At 48.0% G+C, this 17,973-nt stretch overlaps 1 protein-coding gene across 7 annotated transcripts in view; it reads left to right on the top strand.

Annotated features, from left to right (window-relative positions):
• Positions 1–2,036: 2,036 nt before the first annotated feature.
• The window catches only part of KAT6B (lysine acetyltransferase 6B), a 215,264-nt gene continuing 199,327 nt past the window's right edge, over positions 2,037–17,973 (top strand). For 4 of the 7 annotated variants that reach the window (XM_056113312.1, XM_056113317.1, XM_056113318.1 and 1 more), the window contains exons 1-2: positions 3,184–3,371; positions 15,589–15,658. The gene's annotated coding sequence lies outside the window, so the exon portion shown is untranslated. Of the gene's footprint in view, positions 2,257–3,183; positions 3,372–15,588; positions 15,659–17,973 lie in introns of those variants that run through there. The other 3 variants (XM_056113313.1, XM_056113316.1, XM_056113315.1) reach the window with 3 other exon arrangements.

Consider the following 17,973-nt stretch of genomic DNA (forward strand, 5'->3'; position numbering starts at 1 on the left):
GAGAACGCTCTCTTATGTGGCCGCCGACCTCTGGGCTTGCTGGAGCCACGTTTAGGCAAAAGCGACCCTTTCCTCTCATGCGCGGTCTCATATCTTGATGCACATTAGTGATAACACGTGCAAGATGTTCATCATTCTCCAGTCTGCTGCTGCTGACTCTTCTAGGCAGGGATTTGGGGTTTTTATGCCTTTGGTTGTTTCTTTAGCTTACTTGATACAGATTTGGGGTTTTGAAACTTGTTTCTAATTAAGACATGGTTTATTTTTACTGCTTAAGATAAAATGCAATTGGGGGACTCAAATCCAACTTACAAAATAAAGGGCATCTGGGTGGACCATGGATTGTGTGTGTGTGTGTGTGTGGGGGAAGGCTAATGTAGCTTCAAGTTCACTTAATAACTTCTCGGAGAACAGAAGTCCCAGCACCTGCATTATTTAAAAAGCTTCCTTATAAATATGTCTTTTTCTTGGAAATACTTAACGAACAAGACTGAGTTATGAACTAATGGCTTGTAAAGTCACCTTGAGCGTGAGCTACTGAAGATGCTAAAAGGGGGCGTGAGGGGTCGTTAAAGAGACTAAGGAAGTTCAACCTGCCTTTTATCATGACACTCTGAAGTGGCTAACCGTGTGGTGGGTGGCTTGGCTTTCCCTGTGTTTTGTTTCCTGGGCTGAGCCTGTGAAAGCCAAGGTTCAACCTAGAGAGGTTTGTGTTTTTAAAAACTCACAACAAAGCAATAAAACACCTATAAAAGGGGTGTATAATGGAACCCGTGACAGTTCTGAGTGCAGTATTACAACTCTTGGGCTCCCCCTCTCCCTTCTTCAATGCTTTCATCCACTCTGTGCCCTTTGTCTTCGCCCCTTTCTCACCTTGCTGCCAAGAGGCTCAGTTGGTGGTGAAGACACAGCCGAGACAGTGAGTGGGCCACCTTTATAGAAGGGACCCTGCGCCCAGCCGCTCCCTACCTGCTGCAGCTGCCGGCAGGGCCCGGGACCCAGGAGCCCAGCAAGGGAGGAAGCCCAGGGCCTCCTCTCCGGGACACCTCGTGTCACTCCCACCCGGGCCAAGGTAGCCGCGGCTCAGGGCGCTCCCGGCCAACAGGTGGCCGTCCACTGGGCCAGCGTGCCTGGAACTTGGCTCTAGGGCAAACCACAGCTCTCCCCTCCGGAAGCAGCGGCGCCCCGGGGAAACTTCGCTCTCCAACTCTGCAGCAGCCATTCCTCGACCCTCCTTGGCCTATTTACCGAATCGCCCCCCGCCCCCGCGCCCCACTTATTCTCGGTGATGCAGGACAGACCCACTTTTGAGGGTTCGGAGGACGCTGGGGGGCAAGTGAGCAGCAGAATGGCCCGGGCTGGGCGGCCAGAGGAGCCCCCCCAGCCCCCTTCATGTGGGCCTCAGGAACTCAGGGGGCCCAGGGGAAGCCTGGAAAACTGAACTTCGCCATCAGCCTGCCTTCAAGTGCTGGCTGGGTGGGTGGGTGGGTGGGGGAGGGCCCCACCCCTCGGCCCTCCCCAGCACCTCTGCTCGGGGGCTGCCCGCTCCAGCAGGCCGGAGAGGGCACCGTGCGGGTAGCGGCCCCTCCAGCGCGCCCCTGGCATCCCCACTCCCACCAGGGATGCCGCCGCTGTGCCCTGTCCGCAGTCACTGAATGTCACGGCTCCTCTTCCTCCAGATCAGGGGAGCCCCGGCTCCCCGGGCGTCCCCATCCCTGCACCGCCGCGACCGCCCCAGGGTGCGAGGTCGGGGCGCGGGACAAGTTTTGGGCCACGGCAGCGGGAGGGGGGCTCGTGGGCGAGGACCGCACCTCTCAGTCCCGGCTCCGGCGGGCACACTCCCGCCCCCAAAGGCCCAGGCGTCCCCATCCTCCCACGGACACCGGCATCTCCGCCTCCCACGAGGGCGGCGAGCGGAGCCCCCCAGGGCGGAGGCAGGTACCCCCGGGGCGGGGACAGAGGCGGGCGGGGTCCGGGCTGCGCCCCCGGCCGGGCCGGGCGGGCTAGCTGGCGGCGCGGGGGGAGCGGGGCTGGGCGGCGCTGCCTCGGGCTCTGTGCGCTGCAGCCCGGAGCCGAGGAGGAGGAGGCGGAGGAGGAGAAGGAGGCGGCGGCGGCGGTGGGTCCCGGGCGGGGGGAGCGCGGCGCTGCGGACCCGGGCGGCTGGCAAAGGACGAGGCGGAGGCTGAGGAAGGCAGCGGGGAAGACCCGGGCTGCAGCAACAAAGGGCAGCAAACGATTGGCCGGGCTGCAGACGAGGTTAGCCGGGGACCCGGGTGGTTGGAGGCAGCGGCGAACGGTGCACGTGCTTGCAGACACGGGCGAGTGTGGAGCCGGGGGGGGGGGGGGGGGTGCACGCCCGGCGGGCAGGGGCTTGCTTCCCTTCGGCACGGGACGGTGAGGAGGCTGCAGCGAGACCGTTCTGCCTGCACCCGGCCGGGGGCTTGCAGGGTAGGGGGTGTGCGGGGGTAAGGATGCAAGCCAGGGGGCGGGCGAGTAGTCGCCCAGGACGGGACGCAGGAGGGTGGAGGAGGGGGCGGGATGGAACGCTCCGGGCGGCGCGCCCGTCCGCGCGCTCCGCCGCGGGAGCTGGCGACGGAGAACCTCGAATTTTAACTTCGCGTGCCCGCTCGCGCGCGCCCGCCCGCGCCCACCCTTCCATCCTGCGGCCGCCGCCAGCGATCAGCTCTCACACAAACTTTAGCTGCGGGCTAGGGGTTTGGGGCGGCGTGGGGGAGGGGAGAGGGAGCAGGGCCCTGATTGGCGTGGCCCCCAGCCAATAGGGCCCGGCGCCTCTCCTGCGCGCTGACCCAATCCCTTTCCAGACGTGGAGGAGGCGGGTAGGTGGAAGTAGAGGTGGCGCGCTGCCTGCGAGAGCGAAGGGCGGCTGGGCCAATAGGCACCCGGCAGGGGCGGGCCCAGGGGCCTGCTGATTGGCGCTGGCAGTGGGCCCGCCCCTGGGGCGGTGCCGAAGGGGGGGAATGTGGGTCGAGGGGTGTGTCTATGCGGAGGCGAGATGACCGGCAGGAGTCTGCCCCAATGGGCTGCAGAGTGGCGAGTGTACGCGTGACGGGCAGACCTGTAGGCCAACGAGGGGCCCCCAGTGTCTGCCGTCTCGTCCAATGGAGCAGCGCCGGGGCGGGGCCGCGGCTCGGGTTTAATGAGACTCCATTGGGCTGTAATCAGTGTCATGTCGGATTCATGTCAACGACAACAACAGGGGGACACAAAATGGCGGCGGCTTAGCTCCTACCCCTGGCGGCGGCGGCAGCGGCGGCGGAGGCGACGGCACCTCCTCCGGGCGGCGGCCGCGGTTTCTCTGGCAGGCACCGGCGGCGCCCCTGGCAGGCGCGGTGGCGGTGGCGCGCAGCCAGGTCTGTCACCCACCCCGCGCGCTCCCAGGGGGAGGAGACTGAGCGGGAGGGGGGCGGAGGGCGGGGGGGTGGAATCGGGGCTTGTGACGCCCCTCCCACAGGCCTCTGCGCGAGGGTCACCGCGGGGCCGCTCGGGGTCAGGCTGCCCCTGAGCGTGACGGTAGGGGGCGGGGGTTAGGGAGGAGGGAGAGGCCCCGCCCCTGCCAGGGCCTCTAGGGCACGGGGCGGGGCTCCGGGCTGGGGGGCGTGGCCGGGCCGCGGCGGGGGCGGGGCTCGGTGGTCGGGCGGCGGGGGAGATTTTTGCCTGGGAGCGACCTGGAAGGAACGGTGGGGGCGGGGCAGTGAGCGGCGGGGTGGCTCGGGGAGTGTCTGGGGGACTGGTGAGGCGGTGAATGGGAGCAGAAATTGGAGGTGTGGGAGCAGGTACCCCCGGGGAGAGTAGGGGGAGGTACAGTTGTGGCGATGTCGGTGCGGGGAGCCAGGGGCGACGTGGGCGTGGGTGAAAGGATGGGGAAGGATGAGCCTGTGGGTATCTGGGGCAAGTTAAGGATGGGCTTGGGTGTGGTGGATGGCAGAGTTGAGAGCAGCGCGAGGAGTCGTGGCATCGGGGCGGTGTTGAGAAGGAGGTGGGGGGGCTGTGTTGAGGTAGAGGGGGCACCACCACGCACTTTGGAAGAAACTTGGGGATGGAAGTTCCAACAGCGGAGGAGGTCGAAAGGTGAAGGGTGGAGAAGGGAGGGTGCTTGAAACCTGCCAAGCGATCTGGTCGCGCACGTCTGTCGGTGGCAGGGATTCAGGGGAGCTGGAAAAGGAGGCAGGTGTGGCTGAAAGCGCTTTGGTGGAGTGGACCAGGAGTGAAGATCAACCCCCTGCCCGCCCCAGGCATTAATTTAGAGGCACGATTGACCGAATGTCAGTTTCGTGGGTGAAGCTTAAACTGGAGTCTTGAGGGGTGGGCAGAGTGTTACTTTCAGAAAGAGGCTGGTGCCTTACCTTGGGAGTGTTGTTTTTCAGTGTTGAGTGTACTTTGGTTTTGGTGGAGGAGAGGCTAGATTACAAATGGCTTCCTCTGCTTCTTGAAGAAGTTTAAGCCCTCGATTGGGAGAGAGTATTGAGGTTGTGAGAAGATAGCGATAAAGAATTACAGAGGTGGAAAACAGGAAGATAGAAGCCTTGAACTTGGTGCATTTGGGGTGGAGGTGGAAGAGGAGATTTAGGAAATTTATCATGTAGGCACAGAGAGTGAAAGTGGCAAAAGGGAATTAAGTGTGTTGGTATTGGGATAGTGTTAGTTTTGTGACATTCCATAAAAGATGTATGTTTTGGCTTACTTTTGTTTTTTTCTAGGACTATGAGTATAATGCATTCTCCCTGTCTTATTTGTGTTCCATAGATTGTCTAGAATCGTCCTGAAATAAAACACTTCAGTCTTATTTTTGTTTTCTGTTTTTTTTTTTTTGTGCCACTCCCAGCAGTGCTCAGGGCTTCCTCCTGGCTCTACACTGGAGGATCACTCCTGGCAGGACTCTGGGAGGACCTTATAGGGTGCTAGGGATCAAACCTGGTGCAGCTGCATGTAAGGCATTTGCTCTACCCACTGTACTTTCTCCCCAGCCCAATCTTTTATTCATAAAAATCCCACGCAGGTTGGGAGTCTTCCACTTCTTCAGTTTGTTTTTGGGCCCCCTGAGTGGTGCTCAGGGGCGACCCCTCCTGTCTCTGTGCTTGGGATTTGCAGGGTGCCAGGGATTGAACCTGCATGCTGCTGCGCTCTGTCTGGCCCTGGGAAACTTCTCTGTGCCCCTCCTTTTGTTGTTACTGTGGCATTAGTGGCCAGGATTGTGCATTTGGCTTTGGTGCTTACATACAGTTTCACAGTGCTCGCGGGGATCTTGGTTGTGCTGCTCACTCAGGGCCACACACCTTCGTTGCAACCTTTCACACACTGCACATGAGGCTGTGATCCCAAAAGGTAGTGCTGCCTGGATGCTCTTTGACCTGTGTGTGGGGTCTGTGTGTGTGTGTGTGTGTGTGTGTGTAGGGGTTTTTTGAACTGCTGGGTAGGTGCTCTCCTGGGGCTTGGAACAATCTTTTCTATACTTAGCAAATTTTTGCCCATTTCAGCAATAATAAGCTCCAGTGCATCCCCTTTCTTGGCCCAAGGGTAAGAGTCTTACCTGAAACTTAGAGTGGAAGTTTGAGTTGGTGAATGGATGATTGGGGGGAAAAAGAAGATGTGGAAAGTTTTTATTTTTTGTTTTTTCCTATTTTTGTTTTTGGTTTTTTTTTTTTTTGTTTGGGGGCCACACCCAGCAGTGTTCAGGGGCGACCCTGACTTGGTGCTTGTCATTCCTGACAGTGCTCCAGGGATTGTCCCCAGGTCTCTTGCAAGAAAGCCTGAGCCCAGTGGGTAGGACTCTCCAACCATGTTTTATTTTATTTTTTTTTCCTATAGTAGGGACGATCTCTAGCAGTGCTTAGGATTGAACTCCACCTTGCATGTGCTAGGCATGCTCTGTATGGCTTGGGCTGTCGTCCTGCCCCTGAGAATAGTGAACATTGCAGAAGTTTAGGGGAGAGGCTGGCTGGCGGGTGCTCGGTGTGGTCAGGAGAAATCTGGCCTCCAGTCATAGCCTTGCTCTTAGTAGACTGGATACCATGTCTTTGCCTTTATACCAGATGTTTAGCTCATGCACTGCTTGGAGCAGAAATTGTAAAACGTTTTACATGAATGAAGCTGAAATAGGGTGAGTTTGGGGGAAATAGTTTAGAAAGTTTGGCAAATTTACTGTTGTTCAGAAACTTTCCCAGGCTTTCATAGTTAGGAGATGACTTAACAAAAAGTGGTCTTGTCTGTCTGTCTGTCTTTCTTTCTTCCTTCCTTCCTTCCTTCCTTCCTTCCTTCCTTCCTTTTCTTTCTTTTCTGTTTGGGGGCCATACCTGGTGGTGCTCAGGGCTAAATCCTGGTACTGTGTTGAAGGATCAATTCTGGCAGTACTTGGAGACCCTATGTCATGATGCTCAGGATCAAACCTGGGTCAGTGGCATGCATGTCAAGTGCCCTAGACTTGCCCTACTCACTGTACTGTTGCTCCGGCCCTGATCATGCTTTATCAGATGCTCAGGTTCCTACCCTCAGGTCGAGAAGTTAGGTGTTTCAGTCTTAGGTGCACGGTTCTCCCCATGCGCTGTGTGAAGTGAGGGAGAAGGAAACTTTCCATTTTTATGGAAGCAGGGATGAGGGAGCAATAATGATCAGTCTTTGCTTGTAGAAGAGTGGATGAGGCCTGAAAGGGCGAAGTGTGAAGGACACTCTCTTCCCTAGGATGCTTCAATTTGCATTCCTTAAGCACCTTTAAGCACAATCCCACAATCTAATTTAAGTACCTTCCACAGTTTTTGCTATTATCCCTGTGGCTAGATACTTGACCGGTTTCCAGTTTGAGGCAGTTGGGCACAAAGCCGCTGTGAGTGTCCCCCCAACCCATCACCTGCTGCCCACCTACTTCTCAAATGTCAGGGTTTGGGTGGCCCTAGTGGAGGTTTACTTTTCTTCACCTCTCAGGATACAAACAAGTCACACCGTTCCTCAGTGTGCTATCAAATTACACTCCCTTCATTAATGTATGTGAGTTTTCAAGGCTTCTGATTCCTTTTAAGTCGGAGTTTTGCTAGTTTTTCAAACCAGCCAATCTGATAAACTTTCCGTTTATCTGATGAATGATCAGGTTGAACAGCTTTTCATGTATTTGTTGGCTATTTAGATTTCCTCATTTGTAGAGTTGCAGGGTGAGGCTGTGTGAGTCTCCCCTTCCTGCCCCCTTTTTTTGTTGCTGTTTAGGATACAAATCCTTTGTTGTATGTTGCAAATGCCTTCTAGTCTGGCTCACTCTTTCACTTTCTTTCAGTTTCTTTTATAGTGTCTTTTTAATGAAGAGAAGTTCTTAGTTTTAATAGAGTTACATTTATTGGTCTTTTCTTTAGGTTAGTGCCTTTGGTGCCTTATTTTAAAACTTTTCCTACCCTCAGGTCAAGAAGTTATACTTTTTAGTATTATCTTCTAAAAGGTTTATTGGCTTTTAAAAGATACATGATTAAGGGTAAAATATACTCGTCTTGACCCTGTCTGCACCACCGCAAATCTCGTTTTGCTTTTCTGTGCTCGGTCTTGATTTTGACTTCTCTGTGGTTGTAACAGAGCCAGGTGCCGACTTCCTCATCTGTTAGGAGAAAATGGTGTTTGAGACAGAAGTTCAGCCAGATTAGGTTTTACAGGTCTCCAGCTGAGTGCATTGCCCTTTTCTCCTTTTATGAGCTGGCATTTTATTGTGTTTCTGCGATGTAGCTGCCATCACGCCTGCTTTTTTGTTATATTTGTTGTATCAATTATCCTTAACAATTCTGCGAAGCAGGGATGTATTCTTATTTTGTACAGATTAGAAAACTGAGATTTGGTTTATGTAACCGCCTGGTATCTCATGCTGGCTTTGGTCCCTACACTTTCTAGATAAGGCTCCTCACAGCACAGTTCCTTCTTGAATCAAATTCCAGATACTGATTCTTTGATATTATTAGAAACAAATGAGAATAATTTTCTCACCTTTTTATTTTCCCCTGTATGGGGTCGGATCCAGGGCTGATAGGGCAGGGGCAGGGCTCTAGATTGGAGGGGGCTTGGCAATATCAGGGTGGGGGTGGGGTTTGGGTGGCCGGAAGTTTTGGGGTTGGGAGATTTTTAGATGGGAGTGACCACCTGCCCCAAAATAAAAAACATCCACTGAGTCAAAAATAGATGTATAATTTGCTTAATTTTTCTTAAAAAAAAAAGAAATACGAATTTGTTTTCAGGCTACATAGGATATCTTATTTGAAGAAGCTAATAAAATTGAAGCAAAATTTTGAAATGATCTGTATATTAAAAGCCATGTCTAAAAGTTCAGTTGTTAGATTTTTTTCCCCCCCTCATAATGTTTCCCCCAATAATGTTATTGTTCTCAGGCGTTGTCATTAGAACCCAGCTGAAACTAATTTGTAATTAGGGAGAAATCTGGGATTAAGTGGGAAATTTTAAAAGCCTGCCCCCTCCGCCTGAAAAACAAAAAGTCACTCTAAATTTAGTTGATTATTTCTTAAGTGAAAGTGCTTAGTTATAATATCGTCATTACTAATCAGCGTACCCTGGCTTCAAACACTTGACAACTTTAACTGACTTTTCATCTTGTCTCCAAAATCCTCTGTTTTACAAGGGATCAGATTTCCTTGTGCTGTTCCTAACAGTGTGATTAAAGTTTAGAGTCTGAAAGTATTGAGCACTTAAATGCAGGGATTGCAGGGATGACGAAGCAAAGTTAATTCTTCGGCTTCACCAGGAGATTTGGGACATGTTTCTACTAATGTATGATGATGATGTTGAAACTAATCTTTGCTAGGGATTATGGAAACCATAATAGTTTATTGATGGTTCAGTTATTGTTTGTTGAAGCAGATTTACACAATTATAGTTTAATGACATAACAAGGATATTGTCAACTAGGAGAGCATGACATGAAAAATTAAACTTCCAATTAATATAATATGTATTAGTTGAAATGATAATTTTCATGGTGATTTAGCCTCTTACAAATCCTTGGAAAACATTATTAGCTTATGAATTGAAAACTCTGTTAATGAATACTGGGAAAGAACTTGGTATTATTCTAAAAAGAGGGGGAATTAAATATTCAATTCAAAGTAACATTTATTGAGTGCCTACTCTGGGCTTGCTGCTGAGTTTGACTCATAAATGTAGGATGAACAACATTGATGTTTGGGGAGGTGACACGGTGATTGTTTCTGTTCCTTCAGACATCTTTTCAACCTTGCCAGAGTGATTCAAACGTTCAGAAAAGTGTCTGTCTGGAGTATTGTGCACATTTCCTCGTGTCACTGTTCCTGCTTCCTTTTCCTTCATCTGTCATGCTTGCACACCTCAGGATGGCTTTTGTTACAGCCAGATTTTTTTTGGTTCTGTCTTGGTTTTTGGGCCTCACCCGGCCGTGCTCAGGGGTTACTCCTACCTGTGCACAGGGGCTATATACCAGGTGGTCCAAGATCCAAATGACTCCCTGACTTCATCCACAAAGCCTGCAAGTACCTTAAGCCCTATGGTATCTTTCTGCCCCTCCCCCCTTTTATTTGCTTTTACGGGAGATTTTGTGCCACACCCGGTGGCACTAGGGTCCAGTTCCAACTCCATGCTCATTGGCCTGGGTCGTGCTGGGAGACTTAACCCTGCACTGCTGCTTGCAAAGCATACGTGCAATCCACTGGGCCTTCTCCTTGGCCCCATGATTCCTGTTCCTAAAATCCTTGCAGTTTAGGTGGAGATGTGTCTCATAGTGAAGATCATGCCAAGCCTGTGTGAGCTTCTGGGTTCAGTTGCCCACATTGTAAAACACACCAAAACTTGGCAGCCTGTTTAGTGGCAGACTATTTGGTGTGTAAATCAGCATCATGAGTCAGCGGTGAATTAATACCAAAGAGAAAGAGAATGAAAAGTTTCCTGTTAGACTAGAAGATGCTGGGCCTCTGAGAAGGTGATGTTTCCCATGGGCTTTGAAAGATTTGAACTGAGGCGCTGAGACCAGACAGTTCTGCTGAATTCTTTCAAGTACTGTTTCCATTCCATCAGTAATGGGTGTTCTGCCCATTCATACTCAACAAGTTATAGTCACTGCTGTTTCTGGATTTCTTTTTTCCCTTGTGTTGCTGAAAGAACCCTTTCCACAACAGTGAGTCTTAGAGGGTAGCTCACTTCATGTCCAAGTTCAGGTGCAACAATTGGGTTGGGTAAAAGGGGGTATGGTGGCCCTAGCATTTAATCCACAAGGGACGATTCCCAAGTCACCTTCTCCCAAGAGATTTAAGTAACCTAACCTCTCTTCGAAAATTGTAAGATAATAAGGAATTTAGATTTAAGCACCTGAACTAAAATCAGTCCTGATTTAATAGTCCTGGGGTACTGACCAAGTCAAACTTCAATTTTTCTTTTGCAAAATGGTAACAGTGTTGCCTTACAAGATTGCTTGAACCTTTTACTCATTGTCTGTGTGCAGTGTGTATCCTAATATGACAGAAAATGGAATGATTACAGTGTTTAATTAAAGTCAAAAGTCAAATCCATATAACATGCAGTTAAGTATTTATGCTAAATAAGTGTCACTGGATTGTTCATTTTAAAAGTGACTGTAGAACCATAGTACAGCAGGTAGGACTCTTGCCTTTCACTTGTCCAACCCAAGTTCAGCTTCTGGTACCCCATATGATCTGTCCCCTAAGCACCACCAGGAGTGCGCTTGTGTGCAGAGCCAGGAGTAAACCCTGGCTGAGCATGGCCCCAAACCCAAAAGAAGTAAATAAATAAAGATTTAGGGGCCTAAGTGATAATACAGTGGGTAGGGCATTTGCCTTCCATGCGGCTGTCCCGGGTTTGATCCCTGGCACCCCATACGGTCCCCCGAGTGATCCCTGAGTGCAGAGCCAGGGGTAAACCCTAAGCATTGCTAGATGTTGCCCCAAAACCAAAAAAAAAGGTTGCAGTTTGGTGATGTTTATTTAGTACATTTACAATATTGTGTGACCTCCACCTTTTTGGTTTCATGAACCCCAAAGCATTTTCATTAATCCAAAAATAAACCCATCAAACAATTTTCCTTTCTTTTCTCTTTTTTGTTCACTCCCCCCACTAGTCTTTATCATGCTTATGATTTTATCCATTCTCTGGGTTTAATGATTGGATTATACAGATTATCGGTGATCATTTTGCTTTTCTTTTGGTTTGTTTGGGTTTGGGCCACAACCGGAGGTGCCGAGGGCTTATGTATGGCTCTGTGCTCAGAGGTTGCTTCTGGTGGTGCTCAGGGATTGCGCCTGGTTTTGTGCATGGAAATGACCCCCCGCGTAGGTACCTGGGGGACTGACTATCTAGGTTCTGGGATAGAGTCTGCTCAGCCCATGTGCCAGGTGAGTGCCTAAACCCCAGTCTCTTTGGCCCTTCCAGCCCCCAGGGTGACCTTCTGCTACTGGCTTTACTGAGTACATATCCATCTTTTGTAACATTGTATTCCAGTGCACAGTTCATGCCTATACCACATCTGCTGGTGGATATTGGGCTATTTCCACTGCTCTGTGTGTGTGTGTGTGTGTGTGTGTGTGTATAGCACTGTAGCACTGTCCTCTCGTTGTTCATCGATTTGCTTGAGCGGGCGCCAGTAACATCTCCATTGTGAGACTTGTTACTGTTTTTGGCATATCGAATATACCTCTGGAAGCTTGCCAGGCTCTGCCGTGTGGGCGGGATACTCTTGCTGGGCTCTCCGAGAGGGGCGGAGGAATCAAACCTGGGTCGGCCACGTGCAAGCCAGATGCCCTACCCACTGTGCTATCTCTCCAGTGTGTGTATATGAACTACCTATTTTCAGTTCTTCAGTACCTCGGAGTATATTTCTAGAAATGGAATTTCAGGGTCACATGGTAATTTAGTCTTTAAATTTTTGAAGAACAGCCAAGAGTGTGTCATTACTTTTTTATTATTATTATTATTATTATTATTATTATATAAGGGCCACTGCTGGTGGCACTGTTGGGGAAACTGTGCTGGGCATTAAACTCAAGGTCTTAACCCATATTAGCTGTGCTCTACCCCTTGAACTGGTGTCATTTTGGGGGCTGTCTGGCACAGTGTTCTGGCAGTCCCAGGGAGCAGCCTGGGACGCCTGGATCCAAAGCTTGTCTTCAGCCCTCAGAGCCATTTCCTCCACCACTTCTGTTCTTAGTGGCTGCACCTATTCTAGGCCTATCAGAGCACCTAGTTTAGGGCCACACACTGAGCTAGTCACTGCTTATGTGACCGCGCGTATGACCTCACCTTGCAGTTCACAAGGTTTGGGTTTTTAACATTGATTTTGGGCGAAGAAAATTGAAACTTGTTGGATTTGAAAGCTACCAAGTGTCGCTGTAATGGATGATGGATATTGTTAGATAGCAGATATTTGATCATTCAGAATGCTGTTTAGAGGTACAGTGCTCAGAACTTGGTGATTATAGAAGACGAAGTTTCTTCACCTCAGCACGATCTGTTCTATTTCAGAAGATTGTTAAATTTTGTGGATCCTCGTTAGTTACATAATAGACTTTGAAATAATCCAGGAGCACATAAAAGTGAGAGAACTAAAAATAACTATTAGCAAGTAAAACTCAGAATGACAAAGGGGTGAACTCTGTTAATAATAATTTCTCTCTATTTTTTTAATCTCTGTTTTGGCTCTTCTATAATCTCATGACTTGAATGTTATGACACTGATTTTGAGACAGGCTTTAGTAAAAACAGAGACATTTTCACAGAATATTTATGATCTGGGATATTCTGACTTGTATGCTAACATGAATATTTCTGAATAGTGTTGATATTTATATAATACTAATGAAACCAAAGCTCTGTGTTGGACTAAGCATTTCTCTAGATCTGTTTAGAATAGTTTGTAATGAATGATGTAAATACTGTTTTATTATGAGGCTGTATGATACAACCATATAATTTACTGATACTGTTTTGTAGTTAAAAATAAAAGGATTCAAAACCTCAGAAAATAGAATAATTTCATTGATGTAGCATGAGTCCTCAGAATTAATTTGGAATGATTCACTCCTACTTTGATAGCCTTTTAGTCCAACTTTCAAGTTTTTAGAAAAAACTGAAAAGAGAATGATTTTTAGGTTTGTGCTTGAATGGAGTGTCCTATCTACATATGAAACAAACCGAGAGCTCTGGAAAAAGAGAAGTGGTGTGGGTAATTCAGAATTGGGGGGGTGGAGAAGCTTTTTTTCTGTTTGGCTTTTGAATGAATTATGCAGTTTTTTTCCTGTAGATTTGTGTTTTGGGTTAGATACTGCTTAGATTAAAATTAAATTGGTTTTCAATCTATTCTCTTAGCAGTACCAATTTACAGTGGGGCCAGTGGGATGTCAGAAGCAAACCAGCTGAAGATTAAAAAATTTGCAGTGTATAATATACAAAGTGGATAATATTTATGTATTTAGTTGAGAATTGGCTACTGATAAGAGACTTCTGATTTTTCTCTACCCGTGTGTGTGTGTGTGTGTGTGTGTGTAACACAGATTCTGCTTAGAGCAAAGATCTGCTGAGTTACATCTGCTTTTGCCTAATTAACTCGATTGGTTGGTGTCAGATGAGAGCTAATTTTGAGATTAAATTGAGAAGTGGGGCGTGTATCTTTGATTGGGGGAGGGGAGACTAAAGTTTGTAATTGTTGAGTATAAGATTGAAAATGTGCTGCATTTTTTTGTTGCTGTTTTTTTTTTTTTTTTTTTTTTTTGCTTTTTGAGTCACACCCGGTGATGCACACGGGTCACTGCTGGCTTTGCACTCAGGAATTACTCCTGGCGGTGGTTGGGGGACCATATGGGATGCTGGGAATTGAATCTGGGTCGGCCGGGTCGAAGGCAAACGCCCTACCTGCTGTGCTGTGGCTCCAGCCCCTATTTCTGTTTGTTTTGATGCCAGACCTGGTGGTGCTGGGGGTTGTCAGTGTGAGGTGCATGGAGTAGAACCTGGATTCCTGCGTATAGAGCATGCACACCAGCCCTTTGAACGGTCTTCTCTGCATCTTAAATTGGTTTTTGTCTTTGATGTAAAAATCTTTACCTTCTATAAAATGTAACTTCTGTCAACACAAACTTATAATTGTGGAAACTTGCATCTAGTTTGCTTAGGTGCATTTTGTTGTTGTTGTTGTTGTTGAGGGGTGGGTTGCCCTGGCAGTGCTTGGGGGCTCGGTGTCCAAACCTATCGATATGACCTAGTAGTGTGTCCTGATGGTTTGGCCCTCTGCCCAGTCATGCCGCACTGCCCCATCTGCTATGGGTTTTTGGTATGCCATGCAATGAATCGATCTCGGGGTCTTGAGCTTGCAAGCCATGTACTCTGCCCATTGGATCTAGCTCCCTCCCCAACAGTGGGATTTTCCATGTTGGGATTCCTTTTTACGTGTGTGTGTCTGTGTGTGTGTGTGGCGGGGGTGGGGGGGGCGCGGTTGGGCCACACCAGTGATGATCAGGGGTTACTCCTGACTCTGCATTCAGAAAGGTCCACTGGATGCAAGGCAAGCACCCTATCTGCTGTACCATGCCTCCAGCCCCCCCCTTTTATTAAAAAATATTTACTGACAAATCTGATTTCCCCTTTTTTATTTTGCTGTGGTGATTGGGAGTTGCACCCCTCAGCAGCATTTGTGTACTGGAGGTGGAGTGATGTTTTTCCTTTTTTCCTTTTTTCTTCTTGGCCACACTTAGTGGTACCCTGGGCTTACTCCTGACTCTGTTACTCGTGGCAGGGCTTGGGGAACCACATGGAGTGCTGGGGATCAAACCTGGCTCAGCCATGTGCAAGGCAAGCGCCCTACCAGCTGTTCCTGTACCCCTGGTATGGCATACCAGAGAGTACATTGTTGTTGACTCTGGGGATTCCAATGACAGTGAGCTGGGATTGAACATGGGGCAGTGCTGGTGATCAAATTCAGGGCCTGTGTGGTTCCCACCACTGAACTAACCCCAACTTTCTATAAACCTGACTTCATATTTAGGTAATACGTCTGGCTTTAAGGAAGAGTGAAAGTGACTTCTTTAGGCACTTGGTTTACACCTCTGTATCCTGTCCCTAATTCTAGTATCCCGCCCTTAAGTGGTGGTATGAGAGTATATTGTGGTTGTTTCGTTGAATAGTTGTAGAGATTCAAAGCTACTGAATTTAATGGCTATATATTTTTTGGATGGGGGAGGGTGAGGTGGTGGTGGGGGACCATGGGGTGCTGGGAATTTAACCCAAGGCTCCCACATGCAGTGTGTTCCTCCAGCCCTTTGAGCCATCTCCCCAGCTTTTATTTATTTATTTTTTCCTTTTTGGGTCACACCTGGCAGGTTATACCTGGCAGTACTCAGACTCAGGGGTTGTTTCTGGCTCTGCACTCAGGGATCACTCTTGGCAGTGCTCAGAGGTCCATGTGGAATGGTGGGAAATCGAACCTGGGTTGGCCTCGTGCAAGGGTTGGCCGAGTGCAAGGCAAACGCCTTACCTGCTGAACTACTGCTCCAGTCCCATCTCCCCAGCTCTTAAGGGTAGTCTTAAACCTAAATTAAAAGTCACCTTTTTTTCTTTTGGCAGATTTGCTTGAGGATCTGAATAATCTTCATTGTTGCCGTGGACTGTTAAAACATTTGGAGTTCCAATTCTGGTATTTTCACTTACGTTGTTTTTTTAAATATAAAATGTCACTCTTACTGAAATCTTTTGATTGGCCAGTTGGATGATTTTTTGGTGCTGGGGATTAGTCCTTGTCCCCAAATGCTTCTTTTGATTGTGGGCAAGGATTAAAATAAGAGCTTGTCTTGAAGTTATATTTCAGCACCATTACTGAGTATTAATTATTATGAAATATAGTTTGTTTTAATGTATGTCCATCTGCTTGGGTAACCATAATGACTGAAAGTAACTTTGCAATATGGGCGCTTTTCTTTGACCTTTTCTCTAGTCCTGCAGTTGTATTTTGTGCAGTCGAATTAAATTAGTTGATTCATCATGAATAAATGATGAAAGATGTAATAATTACTTGAGCATTACAGGAAAATGTCTTGTAATGAAATTTTGCCCCAAACTGTTTTTCTTTGGAAAGATGAGTTTCCTGTTCGCGCTCACTAACAGATGATGCCTGTGCTCTGTCTTGCGAGTGGTCGCACTTAGGAAAGCCGGCGATTGCATTCCTAAACACACTGCGCCAAGTCGAACGTTTCTGTCAGTGATTTATACGATGACACGGAGGGGAGTGCTTATTAGATTTACAGATGACATCCATGACAGAATCAAGATTCAAAACAATCTTTAACAGATTGGAAGATAGACTCAAACCAACAAGATGAACTTGACTGTAATAAATTTTAAATCCCAGCATTTAAAATTTGCACAAGGAAGGGAATGGAAAGACTCAGTTTGACAGTATATCTGAAAGACGGTCTGGAATTTGTCGCTGGACTGCATGCTGAGTAAAAGAGCCCGTCTAGAGGTAGGGTAGGGAAGAAAGTTCAAATGACCTTGGACTGTGTTTCTTTTCAGTTAAGAGGGGGTCATACTCTGTGGTGCCTGGGGGTTACTCCTGGCTGTGCCTGGGGCTCCCCACATGTAAAGCATGTGCTCCAGATCTTTTCTTTGAGTCATTTCCCTGACCCTTTGGATTATATTTTTTAATTTTTGCTTTTGGGGCCACATCTGCCAGTGCTTAGGGATTGCTCCTGGCTCTGTCCTCAGTAATCACCATACGGGATGCCCGGAATTGAACCCCGGTGGACTGCATGCTAGGCAAGCACCTACCTGCTGTGCTATCACTCCCGCCCCTGGATTGTGTATTTGATTGGATAATGCTGTGATTATCCACCACATTTTAAGATGGGCTAGCCAGAGTAGTAAGAACCAAGAGAAGGAGGGATTTAGAAACCATGTGGAAGTGTTGGAATCTGGGAGATTCCGAATGGTTTTAGGTGGAACTGGAGGTTGGACAGGGTTTAATTGTGAAATGTTTTTGTTGTTCTTGTTTTGAGCCACATCCAGTGGTGCTTGGGGCTTACTCCTGGCCCTGAGCTCAGAGACCACTCCCCAGGGATTGAACTTGGGTTAGCTACTTGCAAGGCAATTGCCGTATCTGCTGGTACATATCTCTTTGGTCCATGTGAGTAGTTTTTAAAAGATACTTGATTTTAAATATCCACAGGCCTGTTACTAAATAGTCAGGATTTCTTGAGATCCTTCTGGGAACCTAGGCATAGTAGTTAATAGTTCTGGGAAGGTTGGTTTTGGCTCACTGAGAAAGAAGTTCTTTGCAGTTTGAGCTAGACTCTTGGCATTGCTTTGATTGAACCCAGGTCAGCGCCTACAAGACAGACCCCTTTCCCAAAGATCTGTCTCTTTAGCTCTGCTCCTTTTTTCACCCACTTTTTCTTTTTTTTTTTTTTTTTAGCAATTCACCAGAATAACTGAAAGCAAACATTATATTTTTAAATATATTTAAATAAATTTTGAGGATAGAAATTACTTTCCCCTTCTAGGTATATTGAATGAAAACAATCAGAAGACTAGCTTTATAGTTAAGTATTTTTCAAAGCTGGAGCAATAATGAGTATGACTTTTGCTTTCCACATGACTAACTTGCGTTCGATACCCGGCATCCCATATGGTTCCCCAGGCCCCATCCTGAGCAGAGTCAGTGGGAAACCCTAAGCATTGCTGGGTATGCCCCAAATCCAAAAAGTAATGAAATATTTTTCAGTATGTATGGACATTGCATTGGATGGAAGTGATAATAACTACTCTAAATTAAATATTAGATTCTGTGTTCTTGTTATTTTGTCACTAATCCCATAAAAGATAAATGCCTTTTAGGTTATGTGTCTGGACCTAACGTCACCCGAGTGTCTCTACTCCATAGTGGTGAGCTGGTGTTCATACCATTGCTCAGTGCAGAGATGGAATTAGAGCAGGTGGCTGTGAACTTGAATTTTA

The sequence above is a fragment of the Sorex fumeus genome, unplaced genomic scaffold, assembly GCF_029834395.1.
Source record: "Sorex fumeus unplaced genomic scaffold, SorFum_2.1 ptg000020l, whole genome shotgun sequence".
In the NCBI taxonomy this organism is placed as follows: domain Eukaryota; kingdom Metazoa; phylum Chordata; class Mammalia; order Eulipotyphla; family Soricidae; genus Sorex; species Sorex fumeus.